Source organism: Rousettus aegyptiacus, unplaced genomic scaffold (assembly GCF_014176215.1).
Source record: "Rousettus aegyptiacus isolate mRouAeg1 unplaced genomic scaffold, mRouAeg1.p scaffold_m13_p_7, whole genome shotgun sequence".
NCBI classification, from domain to species: Eukaryota; Metazoa; Chordata; class Mammalia; order Chiroptera; family Pteropodidae; genus Rousettus; species Rousettus aegyptiacus.
In genome coordinates this window covers 73,225,612-73,240,702 of record NW_023416310.1, presented here as the reverse complement: position 1 = coordinate 73,240,702, position 15,091 = coordinate 73,225,612, and the positions used below count along the sequence as shown (strand labels likewise).

Sequence of the window (15,091 nt, the reverse complement as noted above, 5' to 3'; positions counted from 1 at the left end):
CAGAAATGAGCCCCCCACCCCCGACCCGTGTGCATAGTGCCAGCACAGGCCACACAGGGAGCCCCAATTCCCACACCCACCCAGCAGTAAGGAGGAGCTCCCCGCATCTCAGGGGTCAACGGAGGCTGAATGGGGCATCTGGGCTACAGGCGCATCTGACAATAACAAGGCAGTGCCCGCTTACCTTGGCAGAGAAATTTCCGAAGCCCGTTAAAATAGAAGGTTTAAATAAGATCCAGAGTCTCGTGGCATGATACCCAAATTTTTCAGGTTTCAGTCAAATGTTTTGTCATACCAAGAACCACAAAGATCTTACACTGAATGAGACAAGTTATCAACAGATGCCAACAATAACGTGACAATGATGGGAGAATTATACAACAAAGATTTTAAAGCAGCCATCCTAAAAACGTTTCCACGAGCAATCACAAACGTGCCGGAAGCAACTGGAAAAAAAAAAAAAACACGGAAAGTTGAGCAAATAAATAGAAAGCCTCGGCAAAGAGAAACGGAAAATTTAGAACTAAAAAAAAATACAATAACGGAAATTTTTTTCAATCCTCAATAAATGAGCTCGACAGTAGAATAAAGAGGACAGATGAATGGATCAGAGAACTTGAAAATGGAGCAATAGAAACGACTCGATCTGAACAGCAGAGAGAAAATAGATCGAAAAAGGATTAATGAGACCTCAGGGGTGTGTGAGATTCTAACGAGGATCCAACATTCACGCCACTGGTGTCCCAGAAGGGGAAGAAAAAGAGGGCAGGGGTGAAAAGGTTCTAGAAGAAATAATGGCCGCAGGCCTCCCAGACTTGCCAAGACGCATACGCCAAGCAGCTGGCCAAACCCTGCACATGGCACAGGACTGACGTCAGGGAAATCACTTTACTCCCAGAGGAGAAACTATTTTAATGACAGAAGATTTGTGATCAGAAACCGTGAATGGTCTGTGGCCACACCACCCTGAACGCGCCCAACCCCATCTGATCTCGGAAGCTAAGCAGGGTCGAGCCTGGTTAGAACTTGAATGGGAGACCACCTAGGAAGACCAGGTGCTGTAGGCATAAAAAAATAAAATTAAATTAAATAAAAAATAAACATGAATGCCAGGAAGAGGTGACGTAACAGTTCTCAAGTGCTTTAAGAAAAGAACTGTGTCCACTGAAAATATTCTTCAGGAATGAAAGGGAAATCCACACATCACAGGTAAAGGGAAACTAAGAGAGACTGACAAGAGCAAAGGAACCCTCAAAGAACGGTTAAAGACAGTTCTCTCATCAGGTGGGAAATGGTCAAAGAAACCTTGCGCTATTAGAAAGGAAGAATGCAGTGAGCAAAAATGTGGATAAATGCAGTACATTTCCCTTCTCCTCTCAAATTTTCTAAATTAAGCAGGACTGGTGATAGTGACATCAGATAAAGTGACTTCAGAACAAAGAAAATTACCAGAGATGGAGAAGAGCCTCATATAACGATAAAAGGCTCAGTCCGCCAAGAAGACAGCGATTGTAGATGTGTGTGCACCAAAAAACGCGACTGCAGAGTAATGAAGCGAGAAAAAGACACATCTACAATTACATCTGGAGACTTTGACGCGTCCTCTCGATAACGGATAGAACACTAGGCGGAAAGTCAGCAAGGATAGTAGAGAACGCTACCGCCACAAATAAAATCTAATCGACACTCATAGAACTCTCTCCTCAGAGCATTCAGCAGAACACACATTCAAGTGCCCGCAGAACAGACTCTAAGGCAGACCCTATCCTAAGCCATTAAAAAAAAAAAAAAAAAAACGCAAAAGATTTTTTAAGCAGTTGAAATCATAGAGTATGCTCTCCAAACACAATGGAGTAAAACTAGAAATCGATAATAAAAAGATAACAGAAATCTCCAAACATCTGGAAAGTAAGCAGCACACTTTTATATTAAATCCATGGGTCAAAGAGGTGGTCTCAAAGGGTATCCAAAAATTAGCCAAGCGAAAATGGAAAAAGAATATATTGAAGTTGGGAGCATGACTGAAACAGCGCTGAGAGAGAAATTTGTAGCTCTAAATGCAAACATGAGAGAAGAGGAGTCTCGAAGCCATAATCGAAGCTCCCACCTCAAGAACTTATAAGGAGAGTAAAATAAACCCAAAGCAAGGAAAGGAAATGATAAACATAAGAGCAGAAATTTATGAAATCGAAAACAGTAAAACAAATAAAAATCAATGAAACGAAAGCACTGGTTCCTCGAAAAGATCAATAAAATCGACAGACGTCTGGTGAGATTAACAGAGGAAAAATGTGAGAAGACACTAATTACTAACATCAGAAATGAAACCAAGGTTACCACCACAGACCCTGCAGATATCAAAAGGAAAAAAAGAGAAAACCACAACTCTACATGCATAAATCTGACAACTTAGATAAAATGGATCAACTCCTTGAAAAATGCAAACTACCCCCAACTCACCAAATAGGAAATGGATCATTTGAATAGCCCTAAAATTATTAAAGACATTTAAGTCATAGTTTTGAAATTTCCAAAAAATAAATCTCCAGGTCCAGATGTCTTCACTAGAGAATTCTACCAAACATTTAAAGAAAAATTAACACCAGTTCTACACAATCTCTTCCAGACAATAAAAAAAGAGATACTCCTCAATTCATTTTATAAAGCTAGTATTACCCTGATACCAAAATCAGATAAAGACAATACAAAAAAAAAAAAAAAAAACCTGCAGTCCAATAACCATTATGAATATGGACACAAAAATCGTTAACGAAATATTAACAAGCAGAATTTGCAATAAATGAAAAATTATTATTATATTATCTACCATGACCAAAGATTGGTCCAATATTTGAAAAGTCAATTGATGCAACCCACCATATTAATAAACTAAAGAAGAAAAAAGCACATGGCGTGTCCGTTGATCCCAAAAGGTATTTGACGAAAATTCAACATCCATTCCTGATCAGGATGCCCAGGAAAAATAAGAACGGGGGAACTTCCTCAACTTCATAAATGCATCTACACGGACTATGCAGCTAACAGTATTCTTCATGGCGGAAGGCCATGGAGTGCGTTCCCACACCGGGAACAAGGCAAGGATGTCTGACCTCATCACTCTCCTATTCAACACAGTGCTAGACGTTCTAGCCAGTGCGATAAGGCAAGAAAAAGGAACGATATACAGACCAGACGGGAATAAATAAAAGTGACGATATTTACAGAACACATATATAGAGAAAATCCCAAGGAATCTACCAAAAAAAAAAAAAAAAAAAAGACTAGATCTAATAAGTAGGTCCCACGTGAGGGCCTGCAGCGATGGAATGTTCTGTGTCTCCGCTGTATCAAGGTCAACATCCTGACTTTGATACTGTGCTATCATTTTGTAAGACATCGTGACTGGGGAAAACGGGGAGGAGGGTACGTGGTATCTCTCCATATTGTTTCCTACAAGTGCGTGCGAATCCACAATCATGTCGAAATGGGCAGTTTAATTCAAAGAACACTTATGTTTTTGCAGCATTGTCTGCATCCAGGGGGAAATATTGGGAAAGCCTACCTGTTCTTAAGTAGGAAAATGGTCGACTATATTGTCAGCTCCACAAGACGAAATATTGTGCTGAACCAAAAGCAAAAAGGGAAAATGTATGTCTGCCCCGGAAAGCTGTGTGGCAGAGCCCTGTGCGACACGGCGCTGTTTGTATTAAAATGCACACACGTGCAAGTGGCCACACCCTGCCTTCCCCGTGGTGGTGACATTGCCACTAATGGGGCAGAAACGAATGACTGGGGGCCTAAGAACTCTTACCCTTCTTATATATAAAGCACGGCTATGCGCAGAGCACATGAGCAGATAAATGACTTATCTATGGTATTAAAACACTTCATTTGGGAGGGGGTGTGTTTAGAGGGGGAAATGTCTAAAAATACTCTTTAGGAGGACGATAGTGCAAACAGACAGACAGACAAACAAACAGTGAAGCACTCCTAGCCCCGACCAGAATGTCTGCATCTCGGCACAGCGGCGATTGCGTGCCGGGTCACTCTTCATCGCCGGGGCTGTCCTGTGCCTCGCGGGATGTTTCGTGCCCTCCCCGGTCCCCATCTGCCGGAGGCCGGGAGCCCCAACGCCCAGTTACGACCATCAAAAATGTCTCCGGACATTGCCAAACGTCCCCGGAAGGCAAAATCACGGCATTTGAGAACTACACGAGGAATCGGAAGTCACACGCCGAAGCCCAGGCGTGGGGCAGCGGGGTTGACGGAGCCATACTGCTTACATTTTTGACAAGGAGAATGAATATATTTACGGCTTGCTTGTGTCAATTTTTCAAAACCTGCTGCAGCTGGGAAATGCAGTCCTGGAGGGGGGACGAGTCCTGGCCGGCCTCTGGGACCGGGGTCTGGCCCCAGCCCTCCCTCAGCTTGCCCTACGGGGTCTGACCCCAGCCCTCCCCCAGCTTGTCCTAGGACCACCAGCAAGAGCTCACCCCACTCAGGCGGCCCGTGCCCCCTCCTCCTGTACACACACACCCATGCTCCATGCTTCGCCCCAAAGCTCTGTGATCACGCAGCTCTCGGGCAGGATGCTGGCTGCCGCCCCTCTGCCTGGACCACGCTTACTCGTCGCTGGATTCCAGCACCCATTCACCAGGAAACCCTAGTCACCTCCCGCCGGCACTTAAAAGGCCCTCTGCTGGGATCCCACAGACGCTGGGGCCTCGCTCTGTGCCACACCAGGCTCTTAACAGAGCTGTGGGTGTTCAGAGCGGCCCTGTCCCCACCTGGCCCCTACACCTAGCTCTCAGCTGGGCCCTTCTGCCCGAGTCCGAGTGGCTCAGGCCAGGTCAGGCGCCAGCAGAGGACGGAGCGGGGAGGAGGGCGAGGTTGGCGTGAGTCCCCGCTGGCTTCCTCTCCGCGGGCCCCGTTGGCCGGGCCTGGCTTCCTCCTCCCAAGGCCACGGCTCTGTGTGTGGGGGAGGGGCTTCCCTCCGCAGCCACCGCCCTGGCAGGGGCTCCGTGACCGCTGCTTCCTCCTGTCCTCTGTCCCCTGAGGGTGGTAATGGCTTCCTCGGTGCCACCTGGTCCCTCGTCAGCGCCTTAACCTGGTCCCCGCCCCATAAGTGCCCCTTCGCCGAGCCCTCCCCCGTCGCCCGTCTCGCGTGGCCCCTGACAGGGTCCGATGGGCACACGTGTCGGTCTCCGCAGCGCACACCGGGGCTCCCGGGGCCGAGAGCCGCGTGCGCTAATGTCGTGCGGTGCTGCGTCTCCTCTCGGAACCCCGGCGGCCGGCACTGAGCGGGCCTAGGACACAGGCAGTGGCCGGCGGAGGCGCCTCCTCAGAGGACGGACGAATGAAGGACAGGCAGACGGATGGGCCTACAGATGGACGAAAGGGCAGGCGGGCAGATGGACAGACGCACAGACGCTGCTTCCGCGAACGTTAATAACGGCGGAAATTCCTCGAGTGCCCGCGCCTTGCCAGGCACCGAGCCCTTAGCCTATGTTCACGTGACCTTCGTAGCCGTCTGGGAGGAGGGGGTGTCCTCACGAAGACAAAAGCCTAGGAAGGGTGAGGTCACTCGCTGGAGGTCACAGTTAGGAAGTGACCGGGCCAGCGCCCCAGGGCCTTCAGAGCCTGTAATCTCAGCAACGTGGGGGTGCGGCTGGGTGACCCCAGGACCCCAAGGTCCCAGGCTGCGCCCCCGTCCCAGGTCCTGGGAGGCCCTTGCCCTTCGCGGTGGAACTAGCTCCAGCCCACTTCCCTCCAAAGCTGACCCGTCCCTGTCCACCCAGTGTCTCTGAGGACGTCCGGTCTCACCCATGGGGCTCAGGGAGGCATGAGCCCCGCCCCCCCCCCCACATGGACAAACCCTCGTCCATCCCTTGAGCAGGCAGGAGCTCCGCAGGTCTGTGGGTTTCCGCTCAACGGGACGACCTGCTCCCAGGGAGGCCTGCCGGGCGTGTGGAGAGCAGCCTCAGGCCCCAGAGCACAGCCCTGGGGACACCGGCGTGGCCTGCGAACCCAGCTCCGGGGTGGTGCCCTGGGCGCTTCCCCTCAGAGCCTCGGTAAACCAGGACTCGGCGCCCGTCCTCACTGGACCGCGGCCCCCACGGGCCCTCCCGCGGCCCGGCCCACCCTGCGCATCTCCTCACATCCCAAACATCCCTGCGGAACCGTCCGATGTGGGATGTGGCCATCTCTGGGAAGATTGCCATGAGGCGTTTCTCCCCATTTGGCCAATTAGGAACCCCACGCACAGAGAGCTGGAGAGGCAGGTCGGAGGTCATCCAGCAGGACAGAGGCAGAGCGAGCTCAAAGCCAGGGAACTCGGGTAACTCGGGAACTCGAGAGTGCGCCCCGCCTGCCCCGCCCGGCTCCCCATGCAGTGCAAGCCTGGGGGCCTCCTTTATTTTGTTTATTTAGCTCGTTATCCAGGCAAGGCAGGGTTGGAACAGGGCCCTTGGCGATTAAAGCGCCTCGGGACAGAAAAGCTCAGCTGAAACGTTGTCCCCGAAAATACAAAAAGGAAAACAAAACAGCGGCCTTACCGGGGACATCCCCGGCGGAAGCGAAGGAGGCCCCTGAGGGCAGGACGGCGTCCCGGGTGCTCAGGAGGTGACCTTGGGCCCACCGTCTGGGTTCTACTCACCCCGACAGGGCCCATGGCCACCATCACTATCAGCCCCATGGGAACGCCTTGCGCGTCGGGGTCCGGCGTACCCGGCTTTCATCCCAGCTCGGCCGGGTCTGGCTGTGTGGCCTCGGACAGGTAAGCGAACCTCTCTGAGCCGCGGTGCGCAGGGACCCGGTTCCCAGGGCAGCTGGGGAGCACGTGGCTCACAGGGGACCCACCTCCGGGGCAGGCCCGGCGGACACTCTATGTCCCTAATAAGCAGTCGGTTTCCGTCCTGAGAGGCCCCTCTGCGTGCACTCGGGGGCAGGGCGAGCTTTCGGCTCGGCGCCCGCTGCCTGTGACAGGCCCGGCTCCAACTCTGACCGACCGCGGGGAAAGTGACGTGACAGCTGAAGCTGCTTCCGCGCCGCTTAGTTGGAGCTGACAGTGGCCTGTGGCCCTGGGCTCGTGTGACGCTTCAGTGAGATTAAACGTGCGGGGTCCGTCGCACCGACGGACACGGGACAAGCGCCCCACGACTGTGGCTAACACCGCGCCTCTTCCCCACGTGCCCGCTCGGAAGTCAGGATACGAATCGTCGCCCCCATTGTACAGAGGACGGAAGCGAGGCTCGAGGAGGCGAGATGGCTTGACCAGTCGCGCAGCCGCGAAAGGGCAGGGCTGTGGCCGCTGCGCTGGGCCCCTGACTCTAGGTCAGTGTCTCTTCCAGTACGAGAGTCCTGAGGCGGACCGTCCAACAGGACCCTGTGGTCTCGGTCAGCTCTGCACAACCGAACGGCCTGGGAGACGCCTCGCGAAAAAAGCCGAGTCCAGCTGCCGGCTGATCTGGCTTTGAACCCTCTTCCTGGCTGTGTGACCTTGGCTGTAGCACTGAACCGCTCTGGGCCTCAGCTTCTCACATTTGACCTGGCCGTATCGTGACTGCCTCTGTCCCCAGGGTCCACGCGAGCGGGAAACGCGGATGGGTGTGGAAGCGCCCAGCGCCGTGCCCGATGCGGCAAGTGCTCAGCGAACGGCAGCCTTCCCTCCCCCGCCCCCCCGGGGCGTCTGTCATGGTCCCCCCTGGGGCTCCTGGCACCAGCTTCACTCCTGGCCAGACCGACCGGGTGACTGACGGGCCCTGACATTCCGGCGGACAGAGCAGCTTCGTCTCCGTCAGCCTGCTCCAGCCTCAAGGCCACTTCCGTCTAGGCAGGCGCGGGGAGCGGCCGAGGCCGCCAGGGGGCTGGGGCAGGTCCAGCCCGGATCCCCCAGGTCCCGCCTTTGCTCTCTCTTCTCCCCCTGCCCGGCTCCGGACCCCGACTCCTCCTCTCGCCTTCGCCCCACCCACCCCCGCCCTCCGCGGAACTTTCAAGGAAGCGGTGCCAAGGCCTCTGCCGATCTAAAAATAACGAACGTCAAAAGATTTCAGGCTACAGACCCTTCGTGCGTTCTCCCTGTGACCTGGGGACGCCCAGAATACTAAGCTGAACGAGACAGGTCCCCGCCCTTGGGCACGAACCCAGAGAAAGACGAGGCGTCAGCAGAAACGCACGCGGCAGCGGGAGGCCGTGATGAAGGCCGGTGACAGCTGCCGTGTCTTTATCTGGAGCCTTCTACGTGCCGCCCCCCACCCCCCGTTGAAGGTCACGGCTCGGGTTCAGAGAGTCTCGCCCAAGGCCACGTAGCCAGTGAGGGACAGAACTGAGACCCGAGCCCGCATCACGTGCCCGCAAAACTCGGGCTCCTTCCACTTCGTCGAGTTCATCTCAATCGGGAATGCCCAAAACTGAAGGGGATCGGCCACCATGCGGTGTGAGCGGGAGATTAAAGGGGTGGGCGGAGGCGGGGCGGACCCCGCAGCGCGTTTTCGCGAGCCGATGCGGCAGGAGGGTGATCACGTATGCACATATCTACGGCTATGTTCCTACTCCTCATTCTCTGTATACTGCGGCCGCCCATCTCCCAGACGCCGCGAACGAACCTGTCACCCCGCTCCGCACTGTGTACGGTGATTGCAACTGAATTCACACCGCTGGGGGTGGGAGTTGTCTGGTTAATCCAAAAAGTCAGTTAAAGTAGGAAGGAATTCAAATAATGGAATATACGTCGCCTGTCTCGGCCTGTTCCACCCGCTGTGACAAAATACCACAGACCGGGGAGCTCATGAAGAAACAGAAATTTACGTCTCGCCGTTCCGAAGGCCGGGAAGTCCAAGGCCAGAGCAGCGGCATGGTCACGGTCTGGGGAGAGCCTTCCTCCTGGGTCAGAGCCAGTCCTTCTAGCCCTGGCCTCGCGTGGTGACGGGGCCGGGGAGCTGGGTCGCTCTTATGCGACACCGACCCCGTCGTGAGGGCTCCACCCTCGGGCCCGAATCGCCTCCAAAAGGCCGCGCCTCCCAATATGCCACATTGGGGGTGAGGACTTCAGCATACGAATTTGGGGGACGCAAACGTTCCGAGACCGGAGCACTGCCCGAACACCTCATTCTGACAGTAAGCGTGTAAAGGCGCGTGCATCCGGGCCTTCGGGAATCGGTCCGCCGGTGGGATTCCACGCTCTCCCCTCTCCGTGAACGACGGCCGTGGTGTGGCCAACGGTCGCCCGTCAGGCGTCCTCAGAGTAGAACAGGGCGAGGCAGCCCGCGTGCAGGACGCGCTCGGGTTTTCACGCTTGTGTTTCTGTGCCGCGCACTGGCGAAGTGCGAGCGCGGGCCAGAGAGGGCGGGTGTTCCGAGGCGGCTAAGCCGGATGCTTTGGAAACCTCCATAAAAACGAGTTACTGTGAGGGAACAGATAGAACTGGTTCTCGCTAGACTGCGACTCGGCGGGCGGGACATAAAGACCTCCTGGCCTCGGTTTTCAGCCTGCCACTGGCACCCGGGAACAGAGAGAAGAGGCATTTATCAAGACGGACGGCTGCGTGGAGGCCAGAGAGAGACGATTTTCTACTTCCGAGCCCCACCCGCCCCGCAAGCAGCGGGAGCGGGGACCCGTGCGTGCTCTGGCCCGCGCCTCGTCCCCCTTCTTGTTCTCCCAAGAGGAAGGAATCGACTTGCAAGACCCTGCCACGCTGAGACAACTATTTGGACAGGTGGCCAGGCTCACGGAGCAGGAAGGAGACGGGCCGGCGGCACAGCCGTCTCTGTCTGCCCCGGCTCAGGGCTCTCGGCTCTTGTGGCCTGTCTCCTGCTGGTGACAGGAAATTGTAAGGGCACGTGCTGTGAGGGAAAGGGCAGAGAGGAAGACCGGGTAGAAACGGGGCGGGCACAAGATCCCGGATGCCAGGTGGAGGCATCTGGACAGGCAGCGAGGGGCAACAGAGGTTGAGTCCGCGCTCAAGGTCACCCGGGCGGCTGACGTGGAGCGTGGACGGGCAGAGAATGCAGGCAGAGAGGGCACCGAGGAGGCCACTGTAGTCACCTGGGCAAGAGACGATGAAGCCTAACCTAAGACGGGGAGAAAGGCAGGGACGCGGGGACGAGGTGTGAGGGATGAAAAGGAAAATCTGGTGACACCCAGGTTTTTGTCTTGACCAACTGGCCACGCCCAGGGAGACAGGGAGCAGCCTCGCGGGCAGGGGGATGAAGACTTCTCTGCTGGACGCGTAACAGGCTGGAGAGGCAGCGGGAAGGAGACGTCCAGAGCCAGGCAGACCTCCTGAGGAGACGGCATCGGGGACACGGGGACATGGGGCTGCCCTCGCTGTGGAGGCGGCGGAGGACGTGCCCTGCAGTCGGCTCAGCAGCCCGCAGCAGCAGCAGCGTGGAGCGGAAAAGCCCCAGGTAGACGTTCCCGGCGCTGCTGCTGCGTGCTCCGCGTGGCTTTGGAGAGGCGAGTTCGCGTCTCTGAGCCTCTGTCTCCTTATCTATGAAATGGAAGTAAATAAAAATTCATTCTTCGTGGACCAGATTGAGAATCAGATAAGGTAAAGGAAACAAAGCACAAGGTAGTGCCTGGTACATAGTAGGTGTTCAGCGAATGGTGCCGACTGGTCGTTAGCAGTCGTATTTTATTTATACTCTATCGAATGCCGCCTATGATTTTCTCAGCCCTAAGAATCAAGGAGCTGTAAGTCCGGAGTGGGGGGCCTAGTGACTCCAAGGAACTTGAGAAACAGACACCTAGTCATCTCGGTTCAACAAGACTTTCCCGGGCGCCCCCCTGGGTGTCCAGACCTGCAAGAGGTGCTGGGGGCTCAGGAGGGCCTTCCGGACTTCGCCACGCTTCTCCCTCCAAAGCAGGTACGCGCCCACACAGACAGTCACGCTCACCGAGGGCGGGCACCCTCCACCTGTGCAGGAGCCAACTTAAACGGCCATCGCACGCTGGGCCCTGGGCACGCAGAGGGCAGAGCCCAGTGCCGGGCTTCGGCGAGTCTTGAATGAGCTTTTTCTCCAGGAACCAGCGTCCGCCCCCGCCGCAGGCTCCCTGCCCACGCGCAAGGCTGCCAGCCCATCTGTGTCCTTGAGAACATGCTGGGCTCCTGACCTAGGCAGCAGCTGGTCCACTACCTGCTGCCCCCGACCCGGCACTTGTCCAACTCCAGGGCGGTGAGGACAGAGAGATGGAAGCGAGAGCCGAGAAGGGATCTGGACCTCGTCCAGGTCGTGGAATGTGCAACTCGCCGAACCCGGAGCCAGAAACGGCTTTGATTTTGATCGAGCTTTGGCCCTTTACCAGCTGTGTGGGTCGTGGCGGTCACTGTCCACTCTGGGTGTCATTTCCCTGATCTGTAAGAGAGGGATAATAAGCACATCTCACAGGACTATTGTCAGGATTGTGTAGGACATACACTGTTAGGATTCCTTTGATTGGAAATGACATTCATTGAATGCCAACTTAAGGAAAAAAACTGTATTGGTTCAAAGTATAACTGAAAAATGTAAGCGTAGATCTGATTTTAGAAACTAGATGCTCAAATAACATCATTAGAAATATCTCTCCACTCCCTGGCTCCACTTCCTCCAGGATTGCTTTATTTTCACATAGACCTTTCCTTGAAGTAGCCCTAGGCTCATATTCTACCAATGAAGAAGAAGTCTGAAGACTGGCCCTAATTGGCTTTTGTGACCTAAAGCGATGATTCGTGACCTAAATAAATGATTTATTTTTTTCAAGCCGCTAAGTTAGGGGATGGTTTATTCTGTAGCGAAAGTAATTGGAACGCAAATGAATGCAAAGGCCCTTCCGAAGAGAATAATTCTGATATAGAAGCATTAAGAGATACCTTTGGGAAAACGTTTCTCATTCGTGAATGTTTGTGCAAAAATGAGCCTCTCGATAAGCGTACCACGAAAGTCTAATGAAAAATAAAGAATGCCATAGCGAGCTGTCCGAGTTTACTGAGAACAAAAACAAAAACAGAAACAAAAACATTCCAAAATTCCAGCACTTAACGTGATTCTTGTTCATCCTCAAAATCGGCCCGTGGTTTCAATGATAACTGATGCTCTGTTACATTTAATATCTCACTAATGTTATTTCATATTTCACTCTTGATAAAAATCAAACCAAGTCTATCAACCTGCATTTACTACATAATTTTAATCCCTACTTGAAGTGGTTCATATTGGGTGGGATTTTTTTCTGGCCCCCGAATATGCTTAGGAAAGCAAGACCCTGTTGTACACGCCTGAACCATGATGCGCTATCATTGCATCCTTCGGCTGTAAGAGCTTTCCCCTTAGCCCCAGAGGCTGACGCTCCCCGATCTCCCAGGACCCTGCCCACCCCCACCCTGCTCACCCTGTAGTAAATGCTCGGCCCCTCCCCAGACAGCCGCCTCTTCCCACAGCGCCCCCCGCTCCCGCCGTGAGCTCATCCCGCTCCTCACTCTGCTTCTCCACTCGCCTCCGCCTCCTCGGTGCCTCACACGTCTGCCCCCTCTGCCCTTCGTCTCACACACACACGCTTGGATTATGCCAGCCTCTCCCAGGGAATGGCCCAGACCAGTTCCATCCAGCCCCCGGCGCCAGCTCACGACGCCGACATTTCTGCCCGAATAGCCACCCCGGCTGTCAACAACGGAAAGCAGCAGGAACGTGCCGTGCCCACTCAGGGACACTGACCGACGAACTTCGCCCTGCCTTGGGCAGGGAGCTGGTGGATGGGACGGCGCCTTCGAAAGTTCCAAATCCGACCTTCTTTTTCATTAGACTTTGGGGACTCAGAACCTACTAGATTGCAGTTAGAACCTTTTCAGTTGAGAGTATCGGAAAGCCCAGCTCGAACTGGTTTAAGCAATGAAGGGAATGGGTTAACCGAATGGGACAAAGGGAGACTCCGTGTCTGGACCCAGGTGAGGCTTGGTCCAGACACACAGATAACACCACCGAGAATCCAGTCGCGTCCATCTCTCCTCTCTGCCTTCTCCCACAGAACCCTGATCCCGCATCTTCCTTCTGGCCTCCGTGGCCTCGGCTGACACTGAGACAGGAACGATCTGTTCTCACGCCCCGTGACACAGACATCATGTCACCGAACATGCAGAAGAGCCTGTCGCCATTGTGCAGACAGGGAAACCAAGGCCCAGAAAGTCCTTCCTCGCTGGTCTCTGGGACTGGATAAATGCTCGCAAATGACCTGTCTGGCAGCTGCCCCGGAGAGCTTGGGAACCGCTGTCCTCGGCCCCTGGCTGCCTTCCCTAGACAGTGAGTCAGGGTCTGGTTATCTGCTGTGTTCTCTGTGGGGTTCTGCCTCCCACCCCCAGCCAGGCAGCACCCAGAGAAGCTGCCGGCCCTAATCAGCGGGACCTCTTGTCCACCGCCGTGATTAGCAGTGTGCTGGGGAGATGAATGGATGTGATTATCACCTCTGATGAGGCTGAGTGATTATCTATGGATTTTCTCTCTCCTTGTGGCAGACACAATGGAGAGGGCAGGGGGTACGATTTTAGAACTCGGAGGAGGGGACCAAGCACCTTTTGACTTAAACTGTACCAAAGCTTGAGAGTCCAATGGACGTGGGTTTGGATCCCAGCTCTGTGACTTTGGACAACTCGCTCTGCCTCTCTGAGCCCGTTACCTTCCTCTGCACCAGGGAGTGGAGACACACTAAGACGTGTTCTTCAGCATCGGAAGGGCACCGTTCTCCAGAGTCCTGGTCCCAATCATTTCACGTACGGTCATCATCTCTAAGCAGCCCACCTCCCATTGCATCCCCTCGGCAGCGACTTGAAGGACCAAACTGACCTACTACGCAAAACAATAACAACGACAATAATCACAGCAGTGACACTTACTGAGTGTGATGCCATTTAATCCTCTCCATGAACCTAGAAGACAGATCCCATTCAATTCTTATTTTGCATACGAGGAAATCTGGTCTCATGTGGCTTGGCCAATGTCACAAAGCAGGCGACGGGTAAGAACCAGGCCTAGAACCCAAGTTCAAGTCCCCAACGCCAGTATTTGAACCCTCGGCTAAATGTCTCAATTGCATGCGTCAGGCTTTCCGTGGAATACTCTGGCGTGGGCTTGAATTGGCTTCATTAGAGCTGTCTTTGTTTAATCCGATCGAACTAGGTCCGTGAGCATCTGCGACACTTGCCTCTCTGAGCCCCCGTCGTTCATCGTAAACTTCCAGGGGCGGTTTCGAGGATTGAATGAGATGCAATAAATATCAGTTTTCCTTTTCACCTCAAAAATTAACACAAATCGATTTGCTGAAATCATGACAACTGGGATTTAAGAACGTCGATAAAAAATAGGAAAATAAGTCAAGCGTGGAGTTGATAATGCTGGAAACTGTCTGCCTGTCTGTCTGGCGTGTCACGCAATGCCGTTAAGTTTTGAGATGCTGTGCGCTGCGTTCACGCGAGGGCCGGAAGACCTGGGGAACAGAGCGGAGAAGCCGCCGTTTTTACTGATGTGACAAACATTCGTGGAGCCGCTTTTCCCAGCACCGCGGGTTCAGAGAGGAACGTGACCGAGGTGGTCCTCGCTCTCACGGAGATTACAACGAGCGAATCAGACGGTTCAAAGCGCGGCAGGTGTTGTCAGAAATAAAGCGAGGCAGCCCGTAGAAAGTGAGACGCGGGCTGAGCGTGGGCCGTTTCACGGAACGGGGTGGGGGAGCCCCCTCTGCGGTGACGGCTGTGCAGAGGCCTGCCTGTTGATGAACGGTCAGCCGTGGAAGGAGCTGCGGCCCCGAGCTGGGAATGAAAGGCATATATCCAAGGGGCAAAAGAGACACTCAGAGGCCTGTGTGGCGTGGGCGACAGGGTAAGTGGCGGAGTAACAAGCTCAGGACAGGTGGGGCCAGACCACGTGAAACCTTCAAGACCACGATAGAAGGTTTGGGTTTTCTTCTGAGTTCGACTGGAAAAATGCCATGAGAGGTTCAGGAGGCTAGTAGCCTGATCTATTTCATACTTTTAAAAGACATATTGGCCCCAAACCAATATGACACTTGATTTATGACAAAGATAACATGCACATTAGTGCCAGAGAAATGGTCTTTCTTTCAATAG

At 54.0% G+C, this 15,091-nt stretch overlaps 1 pseudogene; it reads left to right on the top strand.

The window, feature by feature from the left end:
• The first annotated feature begins 948 nt into the window (after window positions 1-948).
• LOC118605986 lies at window positions 949-1,067 on the top strand (annotated as a pseudogene).
• Window positions 1,068-15,091: the final 14,024 nt, after the last annotated feature.